The sequence below is a fragment of the Bos javanicus genome, chromosome 9, assembly GCF_032452875.1.
Source record: "Bos javanicus breed banteng chromosome 9, ARS-OSU_banteng_1.0, whole genome shotgun sequence".
In the NCBI taxonomy this organism is placed as follows: domain Eukaryota; kingdom Metazoa; phylum Chordata; class Mammalia; order Artiodactyla; family Bovidae; genus Bos; species Bos javanicus.
This window is the reverse complement of record NC_083876.1, coordinates 71,487,334-71,499,500: the sequence shown is the minus strand read 5'-3', so window position 1 is coordinate 71,499,500 and position 12,167 is coordinate 71,487,334. Positions and strand designations below refer to the sequence as shown.

The 12,167-nt window shown below is 43.1% G+C and overlaps 1 protein-coding gene across 9 annotated transcripts in view; it reads right to left on the bottom strand.

The window, feature by feature from the left end:
• Positions 1-12,167, bottom strand: part of EYA4 (EYA transcriptional coactivator and phosphatase 4) — a 367,222-nt gene that overhangs the window by 270,025 nt on the left and 85,030 nt on the right. The gene's annotated exons all lie outside the window — the stretch shown is intronic.

The window sequence follows — 12,167 nt, the reverse complement described above, 5'->3', positions numbered from 1 at the left end:
AGGAAATGTGCCAGCAGACCTGACTTAGAGACCAGCCAATCCCAGACCCAGATTTGGTCCTGTACACCAATGGCACCAGCCTGGTGAAACAAGGACGACTGTCAGGATATGCAGTAGTCATGGAAGAAACCATCACTGAGGCTAGCTCTCTGCCATCACACTGGTCTGCTCAAGGGGCCGAACTATATGCTCTAATCCGTGCCCTCCAGCTGACAAAAGGTAAGAAGACAAATATTTACACAGACTCGAGGTATGCTTTTGCCACACTACATGTACACAGGGCTCTGTACAGGAGAGATGCCTTTTGACAGCTAGTGAAAAGATATTAAAAATAAGGAAGAAATTAAGACCCTATTAGATGCTGCCTGGGAACCAGAAAAGATTGCAGACATACACTGCTGAGGACATCAAAAAGAGGATACCCGCTGGGCTCGGGGAAATAGACTGGCAGATAAGACCACTAAACAAGCAGCTGAGAGATTGGGGGTTACAAGTGAAGCCCCTATTAAAGCTCTCGTATTGGTGGAGCTGCCTGAGCTAAGGCTGGACTCTCCAAAATACACTGAAGCCCAAAGCGGAAGGGGCCATCAAAACTGAAAAGGGATGGTGGGAATTGCCAGGTGGCAAATTATTGGTACCGGAGGAGCTGGCACCCACTCTGGTAAGCCAAACACACCAAGCGACCCACCTAGGCCATGATAAACTGGAAGAGCTAATTTGAAAATATTTCTTGGTTCCCCGCCTCTCTTCCTTATACAGGACAGAATCTCAGACTGTACTGCCTGCTCACAGATCAATGCTGCCTCTCGGCACAGACAGAAACTTCTGGGGATTCAGCTAAAAGGCACGTTGCCCTCTGAACACCTGTAAGTGGACTTCATTGAAATGAAACCTCACAGACACAACCATTACCTGCTGGTCATGGTATGTACCATGTACATGTAACATGTACCATGTTCTCGGTATGGGTAGAAGCTTTTCCTACCTGGACTGAAAGAGCATCAGAAGTAGCCTGGTGCCTGCTTAGGGATATAGTTCCCAGATTTGGATTTCCTACCAGCATTGGATCGGACAATGGTCCGGCTTTCATAGATGATTTAGTACAAGTAAGCAAAACGTTTTAAACATCAAGTGGAAATTACATACAGCATATAGGACCCAGAGTTCTGGGATGGTGGAAGGAACAAACCAGACACTTGAAGAGACACTCTCCAAGTGGATCATAGAGACTGACTGCTCCTGGGTGGACTTGTTTCTGATGGCTCTGCTCAAACTCAGGATGACCCCATGGTCCCATAGCTATTCTCCATACGAAATTGTGTATGGGAGGCCCCCTCCCATAATAAAACAGGTGTCAACAAATTTGTCTCAGGGATGGGGAGATGAGATTTCACAGCAGATGGAACAACTGGGTAAAGTAATAAATCAGGTAACTAAGTTTGTACAAGAGAGGGTGGGCCATTCCCCCTTGGGGACCAGATACACGAATTTGTGCCCGTGGATCAGGTGTGGGTCAAGGATTATAAACACGACTCCATGGCCCCACATTGGAAGGGTCCATACACTGTTGTTCTAACCACCCTTCTGGCAGTTAAAGTTGCAGGTGTCACTCCCTGGATCAACCACATGAGCATGAAGAGACATACCACGCAGACCCAGAAAACGCTGAGTGGACTGTGCAGAGGGACCCCATTGACCCTCGGGAGACTAAGATCATCCTTAAGAAGAAGAAGGAAAAGAAGATCCCGGATGAGCCCCTTCAGGATCAAGCCGCATAATCAACTCCTGCTGTTTGGCCTCATCAACGTGATTTTGAATTTAACTTCCATTTCAACTCAGGACAATGTTTTCATCTCTAGGACACATTCCTGCATGGACTTCCACAAGACCTCCAACTGCTGGGTATGTGCGGCTATGCCTCTGTCTATGATGGATGGACTTCCTTGGTGGTTTTTACCGCTCCACCAAGGAGATTTTAAACCACTCTGCTCTTTTCTGGGATGCCACAACAGACTTTCCTTTCTCTTGTCAGTCATAATCTCTCCCTGCTCTCTTGGTGTAAGCCAGACCTACAGTCAGTAGACTCGGGTCACGGGGTTACATTTGATGTAAACACCAGTTTCATAGGAGTAACAAAAGCCTATACCTCATATTTAAAGAAAAAAAAGGAAAAAAGCTCTCCCTGACCAGCAAGGCATAACATGCCTCTAACATCCAAGTCTGGGATGAATATTTCTCGATGACTCCAGAAAAGGGTCAATTAATTAATTACTCCCGTTGTTATATGCTGGAAACAAAAAGAACAAAGGGTAGGGTTTGTTGACCATTCCTTACACCCAAAAGAACTAAAAGATATGGGGTATCTATCCCCCAAACAGTGTAAATGAACATTCGAGGTCACATACCACCCCAACCAGTCCATCCATTGGCCAGGCTCTGATTGGACATGTAACCCTGGAATCCACTGGGTGGCACCCAAGGGAATCCAATGGCTTTGTGGGCCTACCTTTTGGCCTTGGTTACCAGTTGGCTGGGTAGACTGCTGCACACGGGTTTACTTTTGCCTGTGGTAGCCTAAAGCCTAACCTACAACAAGCCCTGGTAAATCTACTTTATTTACATGCTAGGTGGACAAGGTCTGTGTTTCAATGGTATGAGTAGGCTGCTGCTGCTGCTAAGTCGCTTCAGTCGTGTCCGACTATGCGACCCCATAGACGGCAGCCCACCAGGCTTCCCTGTCCCTGGGATTCTCCAGGCAAGAACACTGGAGTGGGTTGCCATTTCCTTCTCCAATGCATGAAAGTGAAAAGTGAAAGTGAAGTCGCTCAGTCGTGTCTGACTCTTCAAGATCCCATGGACTGCAGCCTACTAGGCTCCTCCATCCATGGGATTCCCCAGGCAAGAGTACTGGAGTGGGGTGCCACTGCCTTCTCCATATGAGTATATTGCTGCCTTATTTGTACCTTCTACAGGGACAACAAATATTATGATTAAAGTAGAAGCCTTGACTAATTTCACAAAACAGGCCCTCCTAGGTAGTGCTAAAGCCATCCAAGCCTTAAATGAAGAACAAATCCAAATGAGAAAAGTGGTAATTCAAAATAGAATGGCTTTGGACATGCTCACAGCTGCTCAAGGATGGACCTGTGCTATAATTAAGGTTGAATGTTGTGTATATATTGCTGATTTATCTGGCAATGTATCAGCTGCTTTAGATGACATGAAAAACCAGGTAAAAGCAATGTCAAATGAAAACATTCCTTTCTGGACTTCAGTCCTATCTTGGATGAAGGGTGAATGGTGGAAAACTATATTTACCATTGTTATAGTTGCCTGGATAGTTCTGCTTTGTGGACCCTGCATTTTACAATGTACTATGAACTTTGTAACCCAAAGGTTGGTGTCGTTCTCCCAAATTGGTGGTCAGAGAGCCAGGGTGCAATATATCCCTATGAGTGATGCTCATAGTATGAGTTAAGAGCATCAAGAGGGGGAATGAAGGAGGAAACAGACAGAACAGGCTCCATCTTGAAAGCAGAACTCCATCTTGGGCCGGACTGCGGACTTTGACTATATGCTCAGTATCTATGGAAACAACATACCAACTGGAAAACCATAGCCCCCCACCTCCTGACCCCCAGCTCCACCATGGAAGAGCCCCAGGGCTCGTACCTAGACTCTATATAGCCTAAAAGAATACCCTAATTATCTGTGTAACAGAATAGAATCATAAATTCTGCTATGCTTACTGGGGTGTGACCACAGGCCTATTGATAATTGTCTACTGTTAATTGCCTAGGCTTAAGGCATACAAATCATGGGTTTAAGGCATACGAATCATGGGTTAACTTTGACTATATCTTTCTTTTCGTTTGCTTAGACTAGCTTCAGAGAATTTGGGGAGCTGGGTTTGAGCATGTACACTTAGGGTATATAAGGTTTTCACAAAAACTGGTCGGGGGTCTTGGCTAAGAGGAGACTCTGCCTTGGGCCCGCCAGTGTAATAAACTGCACTCCACTATCTGCATTGTGCTTCTGAGTGAGTTTGTTTCCCGGAATGCGTGGCTACAACAAAAACATTTCCATTTTGTTGTTGTTGTTGTTACTGTTGAAGGCTCAAACCAGGGTGGAGGGCTGAAAGATGATTAGTGCATTTTCTCAGAAGATTCACCAGCAGTTAATATTGTCAGCTCAGGAGCCAGGCTGCTGCTGCTGCTGCTGCTGCTGCTGCTGCTGCTGCCTGAGTTCAAATCCTGGCCCGCACTCACTAGCTGAGAGACTCCCTCATCTGTAAACTGGGAGATAATGATAGTGCCCAAGTCATCAAGCTGTTGTGAGAATTAAATGAGTTGATATTAATAAAGCACTCAGAAAGCCCAAGTGAGGACTTCACACATGTCAGCTGTGAACACGTGGAACTCACAGGCTAGTTACAACCCACTGGCCACACATGTTGTTTCACAACAGTTTAGGGAAAACAACAAAAGCTAAAGAAGCAGGCAGTATTTGTTTTTCCTTTTTAATTCTTGTTTACTTTTTTCTGCAGACCTTTTCCCACCACGCTAAGAGTTTTAACATCAACTTTAACATGAACTTTAACATGAACTTCTCTCCTGCCAAGACTTTTAACATGAACTTCTTCCCATAGTAACCCTTACAAGGGTGTCCGCATCCTAAAGATGTCTAAGCAGAGAAATCAACCCTCCATCAAAGAAGACACTGAACAACAGGATTCTGTGTACTTTGAGACAAGTACTTTCTCCATCCAACTCTATAGTCAAATTTGACCCAATCCCATCTAAATAAATAGGCTCTTCTTTTTGTTGGTTGTGTTGATAGCCAAAGAAAACAGAGCAAGCAGTTCCTTCCTAAGATGAGGGGCATTTTCATTAACCAAAAAATGTTTATTTTTCTCTTGTCTCTTCTTAATGGTTTTGATGCAAAAAAAAAAATAAACTTTCCATGTTCAGTTGTAAGTCCTAGCCAGTATGACCGACTTTGCTAAAGGAAACCTGAAAACGTCACAATAATCTATGTACTGAGTTCTAGGAGATCTCTACCACTACAATATTGTAAAGTAATTAGCCTCCAATTAAAATAAATAAATTTATATTTAAGAAAATAATGCCTTTTGGTGATCTTCTTTATACTACTAAAGCATTTAATCCTATCATGCTTCCATTTCACTTCTTGATCTTTCTTTCTACGGAACTGCAAAAAAGAAAGTCATCCAGGGAGAACACCTTAGAGTACCCAAGGGCACAGGCATAGTCTAGCATTTTCAGTCAGAGGATCAATACCTCCCTCATCCCCACGTCACCTTCTTCATTCTGACCTCTGCTGACCCCCTCCCTCTGTGACAACTTGAGTCTATTCTCCATTGAGTCCTTCTCCCCACTCACCAACCACACACAATTCTCTTCTAATTTGAAAAAGGTGCTCCCTTCAATTACTATTCTGTGCTGCTTCTTTCAAAACACATGCTTCCTCTTACTTTCTCAACATCTTTTCTGTGTTGAACCTCTAAGATGTCTCTATCTGCCACAAATCAAACAGCACTGTATCCTGAAGGGCCACCAATGGCCTTCTAATCAGCAAATGAAAAAGCTTTGTTCTCAGTCCCCATTCTACTTGTCTTCTTGAAATGTCAGAAAGTGATAACCAATACCTTCTAAAAATTATGCTTGGTCATTGGCTCTGCAGGCAGGGTTACCCTGACCTCCTCCTGTTTCCCTATCTCAGTCTCTCCAGATCCATCTTCCTCCTTCCACTCCACAAACATGGTGTTCGCCCAGGTGTATCCTCACCTGGGAGCTGTTCTCCCAGGTGTATCCAGGGTGTATCCTTCCGTCCTTTTTGGTGGCTGTCATTTAGTCACTAAGTTGTGTCCGAATCTTTTGCAGCCCCATGAACAGAGAGCCCAGCAGGCTCCTCTGTCCATGGGATTTCCCAGCAAAAATACTAGAGTGGGTAGCTCTTTACTTTTCCAGGAGATCTTCTTGACGGAGGGGTTGAACGCACTTCTGCATTGGCAGGCGAATTCTTTACCACTGAGCCACCAGGGAAGCCCTTCTGTCCTTTAGCCAGCTATAATTTCCCCTTAGGTACAACATCTTTAAAAATACTCTTTTGCTCTCTCCGACCAGCCTAGACATCCCCTCATGGCACAACAGAGCCAGTTGCTAGTTTGACAGGTTCTCAAAAGTTATAAATTCAAACACATCTTTCTGGTTACTGAAATAACCGACACTTGCTCTTGAACTCTCTTACTGGTACCCGCTAAGCCTGAAACTCTAGGATAAACCTTGCTTTTTCCCTCTCCACATCTACCACTCACCTTCCTCCTATTAACCCTGTTGGTTAATTATCCAAGTTCAGTAAAGTTTTTTTCAAGTTCTTTTTATTGAACTCTCTCCTAGCTTTCTTTCAACTATTAGACCAGGAGCTGGCTCAGTGTGATCCACAACCTGCCATTTGTTTATGTACATAAAGTTTTATTAGACCACAGCAATGCCCATTCATGTATGTGTTACATATGGCTGCTCTTACACTCCACCAGCACAGGTGAGGAGCTGCACAGAGACTGTATGGCCAGAAAACTCAAAAGTATTTACTGTCTTGACTTTTACCAAAAAAAGTTTGCTGCCCCTGGTTGAGGCCTTTTTCAGCTCACACATAAACTGCTTCAAGGGCCCCTAAACCATCTTCCATGCCAAGTTTCACACTTTCACTAATCTTCCTACCATCTGGTTAATTTTCCTAAAACATCATTTTAAAAATATTATTCTCTTGCTCAAAAATTATGGGACTTTCCATTATGTCCAAGATAAAAGTCCAAAGGCAGAGCAGCATCTCATGTAACTCTGTACTTTATGTTGTGACGAGCACCTTGCTGGACACCAAGCACCTTGTAAATACAGAAGTTTGGCTTCAAAGACTCTTTTGAGTATGGTCTCAGGACTTCCTAGCCTGAGTTCCCGCTGCTCTGCATCTTTATCCCCAAAAAGTTTCTGATTCAGTCATTCTAATCCATCTACAGTTCCAAGGCAGGCTTTACTGCCTTATATTTTGCACTTCTGAGTCTTCATTCTTACTATTCACCAGACCAGGACAGGTCCTTTTGTGTCCACACAATTCCATCCTTTCTTTCAAGATCAAATTAAGGTATGACCTAACCTATCTAGAATTCCTTTCTTGGTCTTTCTGAAACAGACTTTCCCTGTTGATAGCAGAGTACTTTGTATTTTATACAGCTAACCTGGCAATGTTGTTTTGTTTTCTTGCTTAAATTCTGTATTATCATGTGCTTGCCTTTCATCCCATCTCCCTCAATAAGTTAACATAGCACATTATATTAAATGTTCAGGTAAACCTCCTCAAATATTTTTCAGGGAATAAATTTGTAAACAAATGGCTCACTAAAGGCAGATCTGTGATTCTTGGCTGCCCCCAGAAAACATCTGTCCATATCTAGGGACATTTTTGACTGACTAAAGAGAAGAAGTAGGGGAGGGAAGAAGGTGCTACTGACATCTAGTGGGTGGATACCAGAAATGCTTCTAAACATCACCCAATGCGCAGGACACTCCCCCTACTACAAAGAATTATCCTGTCTAAATAGGTTAGACACTCAACAATGCTGAAGGTGAGTATCCCTGATGTAGTTCAATCCTTTACTAACCTGGGATCCTAGAAACATTGTATCTACAAACATAGCAATAAGAAAATACTACTTGTTGAGTACTTTCTTCTAACTTTGTAACTCTGACAGAAAAGGTCAGTTTTCATTTCAATTCCAAAAAAAGGTAATGCCAAAGAACGTTCAAACTATTGTACAATTGCATTCATTTCACATGTGAGCAAGGTAATGCTCAAAATCCTTCGAGCTAGGCTTCAGCAGAACGTGAACTGAGAACTTTCAGATGCACCAGTTGGATTTAGAAAACGCAGAAGAGCCAGAGATTAAATTGCCAACATCCGCTGGATAACAGAAAAAGCAAAGGAATTCAAAGAAAAAAATCTACTTCTGCTTCACTGACTGTGCTAAAGCCTTTGACTGTATGGATCACAACAAACTGTGGAAAATTCTTCAAGAGATGGGAATACCAGACCGCCTTACCTACTTCCTGAGAAACTTGTATGCAGATCAAGAAGCAACAGTTAGAACAGGACGTGGAACATGGGCTGGTTCCAAATTGGGGAAGGAAGGAAGGAATTTATCAAGGCTGTATATTGTTACCCTGCTTATTTAACTTATATGCAGAGTACATCATGTGAAATGCCCAGCTGGATGAAGCACAAGCTGGAATCAACACTGCTGGGAAAAATATCAACAATCTCAGATATGCAGATGATACCACTCTAATGGCAGAAAGTAAAGAAGAACTAAAGAGCCTCTTGATGAGGATGAAAGTAGAGAGTGAAAAAGCTGGCTTAAAACTCAACATTCAAAAATTGAATCATGGCATCCAGTCATCACTTCATGGCAAATAGATGGGGAAAAAGTAGAAACAGTGATAGAATTTATTTTCTTGGCTCCAGAATCACTGCAGACAGTGACTGTACCCATGAAATTAAATGACACTTGCTCCTTGGAAGAAAAGCTATGACAACTTCAGTTCAGTTCAGTTCAGTCGCTCAGTCACGTCCAACTCTTTGCAACCCCATGAATTGCAGCATGCCAGGCCTCCCTGTCCATCACCAATTCCCGGAGTTCACTCAAACTCACATCCATGGAGTTGGAGATGCCATCCAGCCATCTCATCCTCTGTCGTCCCCTTCTCCTCCTGCCCCCAATCCCTCCCAGCATCAGAGTCTTTTCCAATGAGTCAACTCTTTGCATGATGTGGCCAAAGTACCAGAGTTTCAGCTTTAGCATCATTCCTTCCAAAGAACACCCAGGACCGATCTCCTTTAGAATGGACTGGTTATGACAACTTAGAGTGTATTAAAAGGCAAGACTGTATGGTCAAAGTTATGGTTTCCCAGTGGTCTTGTATGGACCATAAAGAGGGCTGATGCTTTAGAAATGTGGTGCTGGAGAAGATTCTTGGGAGTCCCTTGGAGAGCAAAGTGATCAAACCAATCTTTGGGAAATCAACCCAGAATATTCACTGGAAGGATTAGCGCTGAAGCTGAAGCTCCAACACTTTGGCCACCTGATGCAAAGCCTGACTCATTGGAAAACACCCTGATGCTGGGAAAGATTGATGGCAGGAGGAGAAGAGGGCAACAGAGGACTAGATGATTGGATGGCAATTCCAACTCCATGGACATAAGTTTGAGTAAATTCCAAGAGATAATGAAGGACAGGGAAGCCTGGCGTGCTGCAGTCCATGGGGGCACAATGAGTCGGACATGACTCATGAGTTGTTCAGCTTGTTGTTCAGAACAACTTTGATAGAAAATAAAGAAGTGAATGATGTTTGAATACCTATTTGGCTATAAGCTAGCTTCCAGTAACCCAGATATAATATTTGATCATTGGGAAACTTGAAATAAGAGAATTCACTGGCTTTGGTAACATATACTAACTGTGGCATAAGTCAGTGCTTACAGGTGTTATGGTTATGCTTGTGTTAGGATCAAGCTGCTATCTTATGTAAACTGTCATTTGTAAACGTGAATGCCCTAGAGTTCAGTCCTTTCAATTTATCTCTATCTAGATTTAATCTCTTGGTGATATCAACCAATAACAGTTCTTTAAACATCATCAATACCCTGAAGCCTCCCAAATTTATATTTCAAGTTCAACCTTCTCTCCCAGGTTCCAAATGGTTACAACTGACTCCCCACTCATTTTTCAAATAATAGGTAAAATGTATTATGTCCCTTTTAATCCAGTTGCTTTAATACTTTCCTGGAAAGCTGTCCCTCATGCAGGGACTCCACAATTCAATCTTCCTCCATCTTGGAGCCCAGCCATCTTTACCTGTCACCTCCTCCTCATTTTCCAAACACTAGGCAAACATAGAGACTACAGAATCAGGCACAGGTTTCTCACTGCCTCAGTCTGGAAATAACACGCACATCACTTTCCTTAAATTAGCTATACCACCCTGTCTAAGGGTAAGGAGTCCAGGAAGGATAGTCCCAGATGCACCAGAAAAAAGTATGAAACAGAACTGGTGAAAGCATAGCAATGACTCTGTTGCAGGGTCTAAAACTGAACTCCTGATCTCCAGCCTCAACCTATTCTTTCTAACTCATTCCATCTCAGTAAATGCCAAACCCCATCCTTCCCACTGCTCAGGACAAAGACCTGGAAGTCAAGGTCTTTCCCTCATAATCCACATCCAACCTGTCAGCAAGTCCTCTCAGCTCTAGGTTCAAACCATATCCCGAATTCAACCATGTCTCACTACTTCTACTGTTATCTTGTCCATTTCACATCTGAATGTTTAGAACAGCCCTGTTTCTACTCTTGACCTCAAAGAGACCATTTTCAACACAGCAGACATTTTGATCTTTTAAAAACTTAAGTCCCATCATGACATCCCTAAGCTCACCCTCAAATTGTTTCCCGTGTAACTCAGAGAAAAGCTCAAGCTCTTACAATGGCCCACACAATCTGTACAACATGTCTACACAATCTGTCTCCTTACCTGCACGCTCCCATCATGATCACTTCCTTATCTCCCCCCTTGACTATCCCACTACTGGCACCAACACTGGCCTCCTTTCTATTTCTTAACTATATCAGGCATGGTGCCATCTCACTTTTTTCATAGTTACTATTCCTGCTAACAAAAACTCACTTTCCCCAGATGCGCAGGTGGCTCCTTCAAGTCTTTGCACAATGCCATCTTCTCAGTGACAGCCTCAGTTCAGTTCAGCTGCTCAATTGTGTCCAACTCTTTGTGACCCCATGGACTGCAGCACGCCAAGCTTCCCTGTCCTTCACCAACTCCTGGAGCTTGCCCAAACTCATGTCCATCAAGTCAGTGATGCCAATCAACCATATCATCCTCTGTCATCCCCTTCTCCTCCTGCCTTCAATCTTTCCCAGTATCGTGGGCTTTTCCGAGTTAGTTATTCACATCAGGTGGCCAAACTATTGGAGCTTCAGCATCAGTCCTTCCAGTGAATATTCAGGACTGATTTCCTTTAGGAAGCCCCCTGACTACTCTTCAAAGCCCACACTTTGCCCCATCCACACACCTTAGCTCCAGAATGTCCTGTCCCTCTCCCTGCTTTATTTGGTTTTGCTGCATGCACTATTACTTTCTAGTATCTAATATTGTTTTCCTGTTCATCTCTCCCTGCTAAAGTATAATAAACTCCATGAGAATCATATTTGTCTATTTTGTCCACCGAGTATCTCCAACATTTAAAACCATGCTTCAAATATAGCAGCTCCTCACAAATATTCATTGAGTAAATTAGTAGCCATTGCCCAAATCTCATTTTAAACTACTGGTAACTTTAGAACTTAACAACTTACAACCATATATTAAGCTAAAACTCGGGCAGGACAGAAATTGTAATATACTCATCATTTCAACTTTAGCAAAATTCCTGACAGAGAGTAAACAGTAATTATTGGTTTAATTGAATCTGTTGAATTATTACCAATTTTAATACATTCTGCTTATCCATGTTTTAAAGATTTAGCCATGACAATTGTGTGGCTGACTTGTAATCATAGTGGAATAACTTACATTTCCCTCCATATTTTAAAAATCTTTTCCTTTTGGTTAAGTAATTTGAGTCAACTCTTTGCATGAGGTGGCCAAAGTATTGGAGGGCCACTCATTGGAAAAGACCCTGATGCTGGGAGGGATTGGGGGCAGGAGGAGAAGGGGATGATAGAGGATGGGATGGCTGGATGGCATCACCGACTCAATGGACATGAGTTTGCGTAAACTCTGGGAGCTGGTGATGGACAGGGAGGCCTGGCATGCTGTGATTCATGGGGTCACAAAGAGTTGGACACGACTGAGCGACTGAGCTGAACTGGACTGAAGTAATTTGAAATCAAGTTGCATTGTGACAAGGTTGTGACAGCCAGAAAGCTGTGATGATGGAGTGTGAGCTTGCCAGCTCTTATTCCAGAATCCATGCTGCTGCACACATTGTCTTACCTGCTTTCACCAACGTAAATGGTTTTCGGATGCTTCAGTACATCTGATGTCTTAAAGACACTACCTGGTAATTTCACCATTTAG